This window comes from Phalangium opilio, unplaced genomic scaffold (genome assembly GCF_054372755.1).
Source record: "Phalangium opilio isolate 3A_F unplaced genomic scaffold, DU_Popi_V2 ptg000209l_1, whole genome shotgun sequence".
NCBI classification, from domain to species: domain Eukaryota; kingdom Metazoa; phylum Arthropoda; class Arachnida; order Opiliones; family Phalangiidae; genus Phalangium; species Phalangium opilio.
Genome location: NW_028324217.1, coordinates 340,179 through 354,754, shown reverse-complemented (window position 1 = coordinate 354,754; position 14,576 = coordinate 340,179). Strand labels below are relative to the sequence as shown.

Genomic DNA, 14,576 nt, shown 5'->3' with positions numbered 1-14,576 from the left:
CAAGCCCAATCAAGAAAAAATCTCTCCCCCCCCCAATCCATTGCCTCCAGATTATAATTAGAATTAAATTTACCATCAAACTTAATTATATTTATTAATTGCGAAAAATTTCACAAGCTATCAAAAATTTCTTAACAGAGATCTCTACTACTGGTAAGTAAATTCAAAATAATTCGCTTCATGACGATCAGGGAGCGATTTTTGTTCCACGGCGGAATTTTTCGCTTTCCGTCGCGTTTTCTGCCCATAATGTACGCTTTTCACGTGATCATTTAAATTTCCCTTGACGGCGAAAGCCTTACTGCATAAATGGCACTTAAAGGGCCGTTCACCCGTGTGAGTTCGAGTATGAGTTTCCAAGTGATTTCTCAAAGTGAACCGCCTGTCGCAAAATTTACATTGAAAAGGCTTCTCACCCGTATGGGTTCGCGTGTGTCCTTTCAAACTGCCGAGAGTAACAAAGGCCTTATCGCAATATTGACATTTATAAGGCCGTTCACCCGTGTGAATTCGCGAATGCGTCGACAAATAATTGCGATACGGAAAATCCTTTTGGCAGATTCCGCATTTGTAAGGCTTCTCACCCGTATGAGATCGTTTATGCAAAATTAACCTGGCTTTATTAACGAAACATTTATCGCAATTATCGCATTCAAACGGTTTCGCGCGTGAATGCGTCGCGGCGGCGTGGTTTTTTAAGGCGTTTTCCGTCGCGCAACTATAATCGCATTTTTCACACGCCAAAGCTGCCTGGCCAGTGTGATCCTTAATATGCGCCCTTAAGTCTACGCCGCGTGTGAAAAAATCCTGACATATTTCACATTGATAAGGAATGTTGGCGTGAGTCGTTCGCGTGTGTTTGCTTAAGGAAACTTTAAAAGCGTAACTTTCGTCGCAAAATTCGCATTTATACTTTTTACCGTCGTCACTGCCGCTAGGCGGCTCGTTTTCGTGCGTTTTCACGTGCAACGTCAGACTACTTCTGACCGTGTACCCCTTCCCACATATTTCACATTGATGGGGTTTCTCCCCAGTATGTATAAACGCGTGATCTCTCAATTTATGTCCGGCTTCGAAACGTTTTCCGCACGTTTTACATTCGTGCGGTTTAATATCCATGTGCAAGGCGCGTTCGTGTTTATATAAGGCGGGTCGACGAGCGAAAGATTTTCCGCATTGATTACACAGAAATTTCTTATCACGCGTGTGAACAACAGCGTGATCACGCAATGTTCTTAAATACCTAAAACCCTTCCCACATGTTTTGCATTTATAAGGTCTTTCTCCCGTGTGAATTCGAATGTGTTCTCTAAGAATTCTTATTGTAGCGTAAACATTTCCACACGTTTCGCATACAAATGAACGTGTTTTTTCTCCACTGTGAGATCTCAACACGTGTTTAGCCAATGAGCCCTATTTAGACCAACAAGTTTCAAATTAAGTCTGAGTGGGGGGATAAATTCACTAGAAATGCTTAAGGGTTTTCCATAGTCAACTAATCTAACCAATAATACCGCTTTAACTGTACAAGTAAACCTAAGTATTTGCCGATAATCACAATAACCTAATAAACCAAGGCAGGGGCCTTTGATGAAAGTAATTTTAACACGTCGCGTTTCAAAAACACCAAACCGAATAGAAACATACAGACTTACCCACTGCTCATTGACAATCACGTGGATTAAACATCACAAAACGCTTCCAAATGTTCCCAAAAAATGTATCAGGTTTAGACTCCATCGCAATAGTAATCCCACCAATTTAGTATCCGTTCGAAGATGAAAAATTTTCAACACATATTCACTATGTCTATGATGAATTCTTAAGCCTCGGTCTCCAAAATTGGCTACATTTTCCCACTTTAAGTTCAATGACTAAAATTTACGATAGACACCACGGAATTATATTAAAACGTTCCTTAGTTATTTAACTCGTTATTTACTTCATAATTTCGACTTAATTATTAAAAAAATTAACAAATTATAACGATTTTAGTTCGAGCTGGACCAGCCTAACGCTCACCGTAACCTTAACCCCACATCGCAACTTCATTGCAAGTCAGAACTCGGGAGTGTCTGCTGTGAAAAACGGTACAAGGAGTACTAACAATAGGTGTAGAAATTTTACGTTTACATAACCCCCAAGTATTTATAAAGATTCCATCATTTAAGACCGACTATTTTATTCATTTAATGACTTCTAGAGTGGATTTACAATGACTTTACCAAACATACGAGGATATTAGAACAATGTAGAGTGTTGACTAAATCTGAACCAATAGAGAAAAGTGCCAACTCTAAAAGTTAGAGGGTATTCTAACGCCATTGGCTCAAAATTAGTCAAGACTTATTCCAGTTATTTTTTTATCACGAGATCTAAGGAAATCTATGTCACACGAGAACGCTTTTAAAACGACGATGTTAATTTAGAAATGAGTGTAAGTTGGATGAGGGGGAGGGGCCATGGGAGGTTGTCCAAATCCGTAGTTAAAATAGATGACGTCATTCGATTCCGGATAGGAACGTTCTTCCGGGGGCTGTTCGGCGCTGGTGGCCGGAGGCTTCTCCTTGTTTCTCTTTTGGCTATTGGGATTTCTGGGTCGCCGCCGCGATTTTTCACCGGTGTGAATTCGTTCGTGCTCCTGCAGATTCTGTTTCAAGGTGAAAGCCTTTCCGCACGTTTCGCAGGCGTAAGGCTTCTCACCAGTGTGAGTTCGCTCGTGCGCCATTAAATGGTTGCGAAGCGTGAAACGTTTTTCGCAAAATTTGCATAGAAAGGGTTTGACTCCGGTATGGATTCGTTTGTGACTATTCAGATTGCCTTGAGCGCTAAAACTTTTGTGACAAACGTCGCATTTGTAGGGCTTTTCACCGGTGTGGCATCGCACGTGAGTGTCCAAACTGTATTTGGAAGAGTATCTCTGTCCGCACGTGTCGCATTGGAAAGGTTTTTCGCCCGTATGACTTCGCGTGTGAACTTGTAGGTTGGTTTTAAGCGTGAAACTAGCGCCGCATGTAGTACATTGAAAGGGTCTGACACCCGTATGAGTTCGCCGGTGCAAGTCCAAGTTGGCTTTCATGGTGAAACTTTTGCCGCAAAGTTCGCATTGGTACGGTTTTTCGCCCGTATGCGTGCGCTTGTGACCTTCCAGATTCGTTTTAATCGTGTAACTTTTTCCGCACAATTCGCATTGAAACGGTTTCTCGCCTGTATGGACGCGAACGTGCAATTTCATCGAGGCTTTTTGCGTGAAACCCTTCCCACATATTTCGCATTGAAAAGGCTTTTCGCCCGTGTGTGTGCGTTCGTGTTTGACTAGTTCCTGTTTGACGCGAAATCCTCGTCCGCACATTTCGCAGACGTACGTTTTTTCTTCCTTGTGTTGACTTCTCAAGTGACGTTGTAAACATTTCTGAATTGAATTAGTTTTCAAATTAGATTTAGGTAGACATAAAAATAGTATAAATTTCACACGCGTGAAAATGCTTAAGAAAGCGCAGATTTTACACTCTCTCTCTAACCAATGGAGCCGGAAGTTACGTGCGAAACAATTTACGTTGTTATATTTATTTAACTTTTAACTCGTTACACATATTCAGATTGAAAAGTCGCGTCGTACAATTCATAATTCTGGGAACTACTTTTCTTGGATTTAACCCTGGAACTCTCCCCCGTGTTAGTGTGAACGCGCATGTGAGTGTTCAAATTCTGCTTTAAAGTGAAGCCCTTTTCGCAAATATCGCATTGAAACGGTTTTTCGCCAGTGTGAGTTAAAACATGCGCCGCTAAATGATTCCTAAGTCGAAAACTCTTCTGACAAGTTTCGCAGTGATAAGGCTTCTCTCCCGTATGCGTTCGCATATGCCCCTTTAATGTGCCCAAGGCCCCGAAACTTCTCTGACATATTTTACATTCATAGGGGGTCAAACCGGTATGCGTTCGAACGTGAGATACTTTAGAATTGTGGTGGACGAAGGTTTTATTGCAATATTCGCAACTGTAGGGTCGTTCACCCGTGTGAATTCGCGAGTGAATTTTCAAATTGTAGACCGAAGCGTATCCATTCCCGCATACTTCGCATTGGTACGGTTTAACCCCGCTATCTCCCCCGGTTTCTTTGCTTTTGGGGTCGTGAACTCTGGCGTGCGCCTTCAAAGACGACTTTAGGTTGAAACCCCTTCCGCATTTTTCGCATTGATAATCTTTCTGTCCAGTGTGTTGTTTTTCGTGACTCTTTAATGCCCTTTTATCGAAGAATTTTTTTCCACAAACGTCACATTGAAACGGTTTTTCCTTGACGTGTTTTCGCAAAGTGTGTTCCTTCAAATTATTCTGGAAGGCGAAACTTTTATCGCAAAATTCGCATTGAAAATGACCTTCGGGTGGCGCGTGAACTCGCTGATGGATTTTCAGAGAACCTTGCTGACGGAAACGTTTGTGACATATTTCGCATTCGAAAGGTCTCTCGCCCGTGTGAGTGTAAATGTGAAATTTCAATCTGTCGCGTGAACAAACGCCTTTTCCGCAAATATCGCAATAAAAGGGTTTGATGCCAGTATGCGAATTTTGGTGATTTTTCAAATTGTATTTGCTACTGAATGTCTTATTGCAAATTTCGCATTTGAAATTCGTCTTTGGAAGCCCCTCTTTATCAGGATCGTGACGCACTCTCACGTGATTCTTTAGAGATTCCTACCACAAATATATATATTGTCTATTTCAGAAATGATAGGGTTAAAACAGTTGGCCTATAAATGCTTAAGATGCCATGATCAACAACACTAGCCAATAAGAGAGCTTTAAAATTAAGTGTCATTTTATTTAGGTTGAAACGAATATAGACAGACGCGCCAATACAACCCGGGCCTACGAATAATCAAATTCAAAATAATCAGTAACGTCATTATATTCATCTACGGTTTTTTCTTCAGCTACTAGAGTGGCGTTTTCCGTGGCGGATTTTTTATTGTTTCTCGGTTTTCGTTTAGTCGGTTCACCGGTGTGTACCCGTTTATGTTCGTCCAGATTTCCCTTTTGCGCGAAGGCTTTGGGGCAGGCGTCGCATTGATAAGGCCTCTCTCCGGTGTGAGTACGCTTATGCGCCGTTAAATGCGCGCTAAGCGTAAACCGCTTATCGCAATATTCGCACTGAAACGGTTTCTCGCCCGTATGCGTTCTCGCGTGTCCAGCGAGCGTCGAACTTTGACTAAAACCTTTCTGACAAACTTGACACTTGTAAGGCTTCTCCCCGGTATGGGCGCGCATATGCGCGACTAAATAATAATTACGCGTGAATAACTTTGAGCAGATTTCGCATTGAAACGGTTTCTCTTCGCCGTGATCTCTAACGTGGTATTTCAGCGCGCTTCCGCTCGAGAAAACGCTTTGACATATTTCGCATTTAAATTCGGTGACATTTTCCGCGCTTTCTAATTTCTCGCCAGACGGAGTTTGTCCCGGATGAAATCGCATGTGCAAATCTAAACTACGCTTAAAAGTGAAGCCGATCAAGCAGATTTCGCATTTGAACGGTTTCTGCCCGGTATGACTCGAAAGGTGCGAAATTAAACCGGCTTTGTAACTAAATTGTTTATCGCATAAATCGCACCGAAATCTCTTTTCGCGGTGACAACTTCGAGCGTGATTATTCAAGGAGCTTCTGGTCCCGAAACTCTTATCGCATTCGGGGCATTTATGATGTTTTTCGCCGGTATGCGTCACCATGTGCAACTTGACGCGTTCCCTCGTCCCGAAAGCCTTTTCGCAAACGTCGCATTTAAAGGGTTTGATTCCGGCGTGCGACCGAGCGTGTTTTCGCAAATCGGCGTTGCGCGCGTACGATTTTCCGCATTGCGTGCACAAATACGCCTTGATTCCCGCGTGAACTACTCGATGTTTCGCGAGGAATTCTGGTCGAGCGAATCCCTTGTCGCACTTTTCGCATTTGTATGGTTTTTCGCCGCTGTGACTCTTTTTGTGATTTAACAGAATGGAGGCGGTACGAAATGCTAATCCACAAACTTCGCAGACGCAAGGTTTCATAGTTTTTCCCTCCGAATGTTGCGTTTTCACGTGAATTTTCAAACAAGTCTACAGATATAGGTTTATATTTAGTTCCGAGACGTTAATCACTAAAAATGCTTAAGACTGGCCTCCACAGTCAACAAAATTAACCAATACCATAATTGCGACCCCCTGCTACAAATACGCAACAAAATGTTAGAACTACTTGGAAGAATCAAATGTATTTGGTCAAGAAACTAATGATTACATGAATATTTGTGTCGCGAAGTGATTACAAGTCCCGAGCAAGTTTACTCTAAGCACTAACTGCTAATATGGCATGAAACTAGACTGTCCTTGTTGATACCCAAAATTCAAATAATTATTTCCAATATATTCCACGAAAGCTTTATCTTCCGTTGTCGGATTTTCGGCGGGTTTTTCCGCCGGCGGCGTTTCTTTATCGCGTTGTTTTTTGGATGGTCTCTTTCTAGCGGGTTCCCCGGAATGTATCTTTCTATGTCCGTCCAAATTTCCTTTGGTAGCGAAAGCCTTTCCGCAAATATCGCACGAGTATGGTTTTTCGCCGGTATGAGTGCGCGTGTGAGTGACCAAGTGGGCGCTAATCGTAAACCGTTTCGGGCATAAGCCGCATTGGTAAGGTCTCTCGCCCGTATGGGTTCTCACGTGACCCGTCAAGGTATTTGATTGGACAAAGCTTTTACCACAGATCTGGCATTGGTAGGGTCGTTCACCCGTGTGAGTTCGATTGTGGGTGGCCAAGTAATGCTTATGAGTGAAGCTTTTTCCGCATATATCGCAAGTGAACGGTTTATCGCCTTTGTGAGTTCGCATGTGCATAAACAACAAATGGCGAGCGGTGTAACGTTTATCGCATAATTCGCACTGGTGCGTTTTTTCGCGGGTTTTCTTAGGTTTATCGGCATCCGGTTCACGCGGAGCACGGGCCGGTTCGCCAGCGTGACCACGCATATGCGTCGTCAGCGTATTTCGCAAGGAGAAACTTTTTCCGCACACTTCGCACTGGTGGGGTTTTTCGCCCGTGTGGCTAAAAGTGTGAGCGATTAAACCGCTTTTCAAATAGTAACTCTTATCGCATAAATCGCATTTAAAGGGTCTGTCCGAGCTATGACTGCGCATGTGCGTGTTCAAAGTGCTTTTTTGACCGAATTTCTTTCCGCATTGTTCGCATTGGTAAGGTCTTTCTCCGGTGTGAGATACCATATGCAACCGAACTCTTTCGCGAGTCCCGAAACTTTTGTCGCAAACTTCGCATTTGTAGGGTTTAATTCCAGCGTGAGCTCGAGTGTGTTTAAGCAATTCGTAATTTCGCGGAAAGGCTTTTCCACAAATAGTGCAAAGGAATTTCTTTTCGCCCGAATGAACGACGTAATGTTTGCGTAAAAACTCCAATCGCGCGAAACCTTTTCCGCAGTATTCGCATTCGTAGGGTTTCTCTCCGCTGTGACTCTCTTGGTGATACAGCAGTTTCGACTTGTTCGGGAAAGTTTTTCCGCAAGTTTGACATTCACGCGATTTCTGCCAACCTTCCCCGTGATGAACTTGCACGTGACGTTTCAGTCCATTCTAATTGGATAGTTAGTTCATCATCATCATCATCATTAATTTAATGGGAATTATTTAGTCATTAACTATAAATGCTTAAAAGGACCCCAAGTCAACAGTTACATGCCTCAACCCAGAAGTAACTTGGTAACCGGAAGTATGACAATAAAAATTAGCGAGCTTGTTTATTTAATGTCTTAAATTGTAATATCATGAAAATATTGAAATCCAGCGCAAAGTTTGCTATTTGAAATATGAGTTAGTAATTTTAAAACGGCGTAAAATCGGGGTTGGGAAGCGGTGGCTGTTCAAATTCGTAATGAAAATACGTCACGACAGGGTATTCCTCCTCCAGTTCCTCCGTCGCGTTATTCGCCGCGAGTTTCTTTCCGCTGGCGTTTTTCGCTTTCCTTTTAGACTTTTCGCCCGTATGAACTCGCGAGTGATCTGTTAGATTCCCTTTAACAGCGAAAGCCTTTTGGCAAATTTGACATTGATAAGGCTTCTCGCCCGTGTGAGTTCGCTTATGCGCGGTTAAATGCGCGCTTATCGTGAATCTCTTGTCGCAAATATCGCAAGGATACGGTTTTTCTCCCGTATGCGTGCGATTATGCGCGATTAAGGTGGCCAGTTGACGGAAAGATTTCGAGCAGGTTGCGCATTGATAGGGCTTTTCGCCGGTGTGACTGCGCATGTGCGTAACAAGAACCTTTTTGTACGAGAATGTCTTTTGACAAATATCGCATTTAAAACTGGCTTCCCCGGTATGAACGCGAGTATGCAGATTCAAGTTTTGTTTAACCACGAAACCTTTTCCGCAAAACTGGCACTTGAACGGTTTTTCCTTTACCGCGGCGGAATTTGTCATTTCGGTTTTAGAGTGATTGCCAAGTTTATGTTTAGTCAGGGCCGTGTTTAGGACAAAGCCCTTCCCGCATTCTTCGCATTTAAAAGGTTTTTCGCCCGTATGACTGCACATGTGGGCCTTCAAATTAATCTTCATGGTGTAGCATTTTCCGCAAATATCGCATTTATGAGGTTTAAGGCCGGCGTGAGTGCGAAGATGTATTCGCAAAGTGGATCTGCGACCGAATTTTTGCCCGCATTGTTCGCATTGAAAAGCTCTCTCGCCCGTGTGCGTCACCGAATGCAATTTCAACTTTTCTCGCGTCCCGAAATCCCTTTGGCAAACTTCGCATTTGAAAGGTTTAAGACCAGAGTGGATTCGCATATGCGCTTGCAAGTTGTTATTTTGGGCGAAAGTTTTACCACAAACCGTACAGAGATACGCCTTAACCCCGCTGTGAATTAAGCCGTGTTTCTTAAACACCTGTTCTTGGGAGAACCGTTTTCCGCAGATTTCGCATTGATAGGGTCTTTCGCCAGTGTGAACGCGATTGTGTAATTTCAGTTGTTGGGAACTTGCGTAGTTTTTTCCGCATAGTTGGCACGTGACGTGTTTCCCAGATGACGTTCCCGAATGTTGACGGTTGACGTGATGTTTTAGCGTTCTCTATATCATAATGTTAATACGCAAAATATTAAACAACTATTTCCCCATACGTCACTAAAAATGCTTAAGGCGATCTAACCAATAAGAAGCCCGCTAAGTCATTATCTACCAATGAAAATTTATTTAACAAAACAACGCTCGAATAAATAACATACACGAAACGAGACATTTAAAAACTAATTACGAGATAATTAGCATCTAAGGTTAATTGCATCTTTTATGATTTGACTAGAGATTACTGACTTTTAATTAGTGTCAAAATATAGCTTTAAAACTGAGTGTAGTTAGGCGGTGGTGCCATGTTAGGAGGATGTTGAAACCCGTAATTAAAGTAACTGACTCCCTGATATTCCGCGAAAGTTTTATCAGGAGGGGCGACTTCCGCTGGTAGCGTCGGCGTTTCCGCGTTGTTAATAGGGGCGGCTTTTTCGCGCGTTTTTCTCGCTTCGGCGTTCTTTGGTTTCCGCTTTGACTTTTCGCCGGTGTGAATTCTGACGTGATCATTGAGATTACCTCTCAGGGCGAAGGTTTTCTGGCAAATTTCGCACTGGAACGGTCGTTCTCCCGTATGTATTCGCGTATGAGTGACTAAATGGGCCCCCAACGTGAAACGTTTACCGCAAAATTTACATTCGAAGGGTTTTTCACCCGTATGCGTTCGCGTGTGACCGATTAAAGTCGATTGTTGAGTGAAACCTTTGTGACAAATATCGCATCGATAGGGTCGTTCACCTGTGTGACCTCTCATGTGAGTGGTTAACGAGACTTTGTGAGTGAAAGTCTTGGAGCAAACTTGGCACTGGAAAGGTTTTTCCCCGGTATGACTGCGCATATGCGTTTTCAAATTGGTTTTGCAAGCGTAACTTTTGCCGCATAATTCGCATTGGTAATTCTTTTCCGCCGGTTCTTCTCCGGCACGAGGTCGACCTCGCGTTGGTGGAGAAATACCGGGATGGTTAGCTCGCGTGTGTTCCGTTAAGGCCGCCATTTCTTGGAAGGTTTCCTGGCAAACTTTACATTGGTACCGTTTCTGAGTGGTATGAACACGCATGTGCACGAGTAGGCTATTCTTTAGCGTGTAACTCTTATCGCACAGCTCGCACTGGAACATGTCGCCGGTGTGCATTCGTTTGTGAATGTTCAGCGTCGATTTTTGACTAAAACCTTTTCCACAGACTTCGCAAATGAAAGAGCGTTCGCCGGTGTGCGTCGTCTGGTGATTGCGAACTTTTTCTCGCGTTCCGAAGCCTTTTCCGCAGACTTCGCACTTGAAGGGTTTTTCGCCCGTATGAGTGCGCGAATGGGCTCGTAAATCGCCTCTACGACCGAACGACTTTCCACAAACCGTGCACAGGAACGCTTTAACGCCGGAATGGACGACGTAGTGATTTTTTAGCGACTGGGTTTGAATAAAGCGTTTTCCGCAGAGTTCGCACTGATAGGGTCTTTCACCCGTGTGGCTCCGTTTGTGCACGATCAACTTGGAAGGATCGGGGAAAACCTTTCCGCACGTTTCGCAATTGTAAGACTTTCCCGTTTCGACGCCGCTCGAGTGATTTACTTTGACGTGACGTCTCAGACATTTCTGATTGAATAATCAGAGGACACCATATTATTTCACAAAAACATTCATCAAAGGTCATGCGCAAACGAGACTCGTCACTATAAATGCTTAAGGTTCCAGTCAACAACGCCATTAATCAACAGAGTTCGCGGATATAATTTTGGTGTTGAAATTGAACTAGGCCTAGTAATAAAACAACAACGGAAAGTGATAACCACTTTAGGAAATCAATTTCAAAAAAGTATAGGGTCTTTGGGTAATTATTTATAAAATGATTTATTAAAGAACCAGCAAAAACAATGGACCAGTTAGAAGATAATTTCAATAGGGAGGATAATTTGGGGGTGGGGCCATTGAAGTTTGTTGATATCCGCCATAAGGAAAGTAATTAATGTCAGTAAATTCGGGGAAAGATTTCGAGGGGGTCGGCTCATCGACTGAAGTTTCGATATCAGCTTTTTGCGAATTGGTTTTCTTGGGGACTGTCGTTCTCGACTTCCGTTTGGGTTTATCACCAGTATGGGTTCTCTTATGATCGGTTAAATTTCCCCTGAGTGCGAAGGCCTTTTGGCAAACATCGCATTTGTAAGGTCGTTCACCCGTGTGAGTTCGCGTGTGAACGACCAAATGATTACTCAAGGCGAAACTCTTGTCGCAAAATTCGCATTGAAAAGGCTTCTCGCCAGTGTGCGTTCGCGTGTGTCCAATCAGAGTCGATTGTTGAACAAAGCTTTTGGGACAGAGTTTACATTTATAGGGGCGTTCCCCGGTGTGATTGCGCATGTGCGTCGTCAGTGAGGCTTTATGAACGAACGCTTTGGGGCACAGTTCGCATTTGTAAGCCTTAGTTTCCGCGTGAACTCGCGAGTGAGTGGCTAGAACGGATTTTGACGTGTAATTTTTACCGCAGACCCAACATTTGTGAGGTTTATCTTCCTCCGCCTCTTGATCGCGATTCGACGCCTTAACTTCGTCACTCGTGTGTCTTTTCATGTGAATGGTTAAAACCGGTTTTTTCCCGAAACATTTCCCACAAATTTCGCATTTATAGGGGCGCGACCCCTCGTGATCCCTAGACACGTGATACTTCAAGGAGTTTGACAAGGCGAAACATTTATCGCAATATTCGCATTTGTATTTCTGAGAATGATTAGTGCGCATGTGCGATTTTAAGCCATCATTATGCGCGTAAGAAGCTTGACATATCTGGCATTGATAGGGCTTCTCCTTGGTATGGACTCGAGTGTGACGTTTCAGTTTGTGGCGAACTTTGAAGCCGGCTCCGCACACTTCGCAAACGAAGGGTTTGTCATTCGTGTGGCTTCTCATGTGATCCTGTAAACCGCCTCGAGTCGCGAATGATTTGCCGCAAACATTGCAGAGAAATTCTTTGACGCCACTGTGAAGGACGGAGTGACTTCTCAAGACGCGTTTATCGGCGAAACTTTTTCCACAAAGTTCGCATTGAAAGGGGCGTTCACCCGTGTGTTTCCGCGTGTGAATCGTCAATCTTTCTGCGTCGGCGCAAACGTTTCCGCAGATTTCGCAAACGAAACGTTTCTCCGTCTTCTCTCGATCGTGACGGTATTTCACGTGAAGTTTCAGATTATACTAACGTAATAACATAAGAAATTAATTCGTATATTTGAATCACTATAAATGCTTAAGGTAGCTACTAGTCAAGAATCCAGTAAAGGAGCGTTAGACACTTCCCCCCCCCCCCAAACAAATCCGTTATTATCTTCGAAATTTTTATTGTAAGACCATAAGTAACATAATAACTTTAAGTGTGACATCTCCCATAATTTATGATAAGTAAAAGAAAGTTTAAAATTGTACGAAACTCCCAGGTGGTCCAACGGAGGACTGGCCGACATTATTATAATTGGCAAAATTAAAATAATCAGGGAGAAGCAGTTTTTGATTTGGTTCCTCTACTAGTTCTTGCTCGGTTGGGTATTTTTCAGAAGCAAATTTTTGGCGCGTTTTCTTTGTAGCCGTATTGTTCCTCGGTTTGCGTTTTGATTTTTCCCCGGTATGAACGCGTCTGTGGTCAGCTAGATTACCCTTCAAGGCAAAGGCCTTCTGGCAAATATCACATTGATAAGGCTTCTCACCCGTATGAGTGCGATTGTGCGCGACTAAGTGAGCGCTCAGAGTGAATCGCTTTTCGCAAAATTCACATTGAAACGGTTTCTCGCCCGTATGAGTTCGAGTATGACCGATTAAGGTGGATAATTGCGCGAAGCTCTTGGGGCAGATTTGACACTTAAAAGGTCGTTCACCCGTATGTCCGCGCATGTGTGTCGCCAGCGAGTCTTTGTAAGTGAAAGATTTATCGCATTCGGGGCATTTGTACGGTTTTTCGCCATCGTGAGTACGACCGTGAAATTTTAAACTACCTTTCGTCGCGTACGTTTTTCCGCAAACTTGGCACTTGTGCGGTTTATCATCGCTTTTAACGTTAGATATTTCCTCGCTACCGTGTCTGCGCATGTGCAGATTAAAACTCGTTTTTTGACCGAAACCTTTCCCGCATACGTCGCAATGATAAGGATGGGCACCCGAATGCGTTCGCGCATGCGAAGCTAGGGAACTCGAATGGGCGAAACCTTTGTCGCATAATTGGCATTTAAAAGGTCGGTTTCCGGTATGACATCGCGTATGAGAAGTTAACGATTCCTTTTGCGTGAAACTAGCCTGACAAATTTGACATTTAAAGGGTTTCTCGCCCGTATGCATTCTAATATGACGCGTCAATTTATGGCGAACTTTGAACCCTTTTCCACAGAATTCGCAAACGTGCGGTTTGTCGCTATCGTGGCTTAACATGTGATCGCGTAAACCGCTGCTGAGCGCGAATGTTTTTCCACAAATCGTGCACAAATGCGACTTAACACCCGTATGGATTATCTTGTGCTGTCTGAAGACGTGAACGCTGGCGTAGCTTTTGCCGCAGACTTCGCACTGATAGGGCCTTTCTCCGGTATGCTGGCGTTTGTGCAGGACCAGCCTTCCCGTATCAGCGAAGCGTTTTCCGCAAATTTCGCAAACGACGCGTTTTTCCACCGTGTCTTCGTCATGCCGGTATTTCATGTGAAGTTTAAGATAATGCTAAGAATTAAATTTAATAAACGCGTTAAATATAACAACGTGAAGTTAATCGCACTAGAAATGCTTAAAAGTTGCCACGGTCAACGTTCCTGAGGAATTACATAGTGCGTAAACGCGATAAGCCTTGGCTAATATAACAAAATAACCCTTTCCTTAAAAACAGTATCATATTGGTTTTAATACAGTTTATGTACCTACAACGTTTTACAACCATTCCTTAAAAAATTTACTATTGAAATCCGAAATTGAAATAATTAGTTCCAGCGTATTCGATCGAGGATTTCGAAGGGTGCACCGAGGGTTCATCGATTGCCTGTTCCTCCAAGATGGCGGATTCTTCTCTCTCGCGTTCTTTCTGTTCTTTGCTCAAACGTTTGCGGGGGACCAAACCTTTATGAAGCCGAATATGTTCACCCAAATTAAACTGACTTACGAATCTCTTTTGGCAAATATCGCATTGAAAGGGTTTCTCGCCAGTATGCGTCAAGAGGTGACGACTCAAATGCTGACGAAAATTGAATTGTTTGGGGCACAAAGTACACTTGAACGGTTTGAAATCGCTATGAATTAGCTTGTGTTTTGTCAGCCCGCCTAATCGAGTGAATGTCAGGGGGCAAAGGTCGCATTTAAAGGGTCGTTCACCCGTGTGAGTTCGCGCGTGACCTTCCCAGGCGCGTTTCTCGGCGTAAGCCTTGCCGCAGATGTGGCATTTATATTTTAGATTACGCGTGTGATCGCGAATAACGTGTAACCTCAAGCCTGAACGAAAACTAAATTTTCTTTCGCATAATTCGC

General features: G+C 43.5%; 2 protein-coding genes across 2 annotated transcripts in view; both read right to left on the bottom strand.

Moving 5' to 3' along the window:
• LOC149618085 (uncharacterized) overlaps positions 1-2,430 on the bottom strand; it is a 44,021-nt gene extending 41,591 nt beyond the window's left edge. The window contains exon 1 of the mRNA XM_089854142.1: positions 1,656-2,430. The gene's annotated coding sequence lies outside the window, so the exon portion shown is untranslated. The remainder of the gene's footprint in view (positions 1-1,655) is intronic.
• The window catches only part of LOC149618081 (uncharacterized), a 138,792-nt gene that overhangs the window by 40,240 nt on the left and 83,976 nt on the right, over positions 1-14,576 (bottom strand). The window lies entirely within an intron of this gene.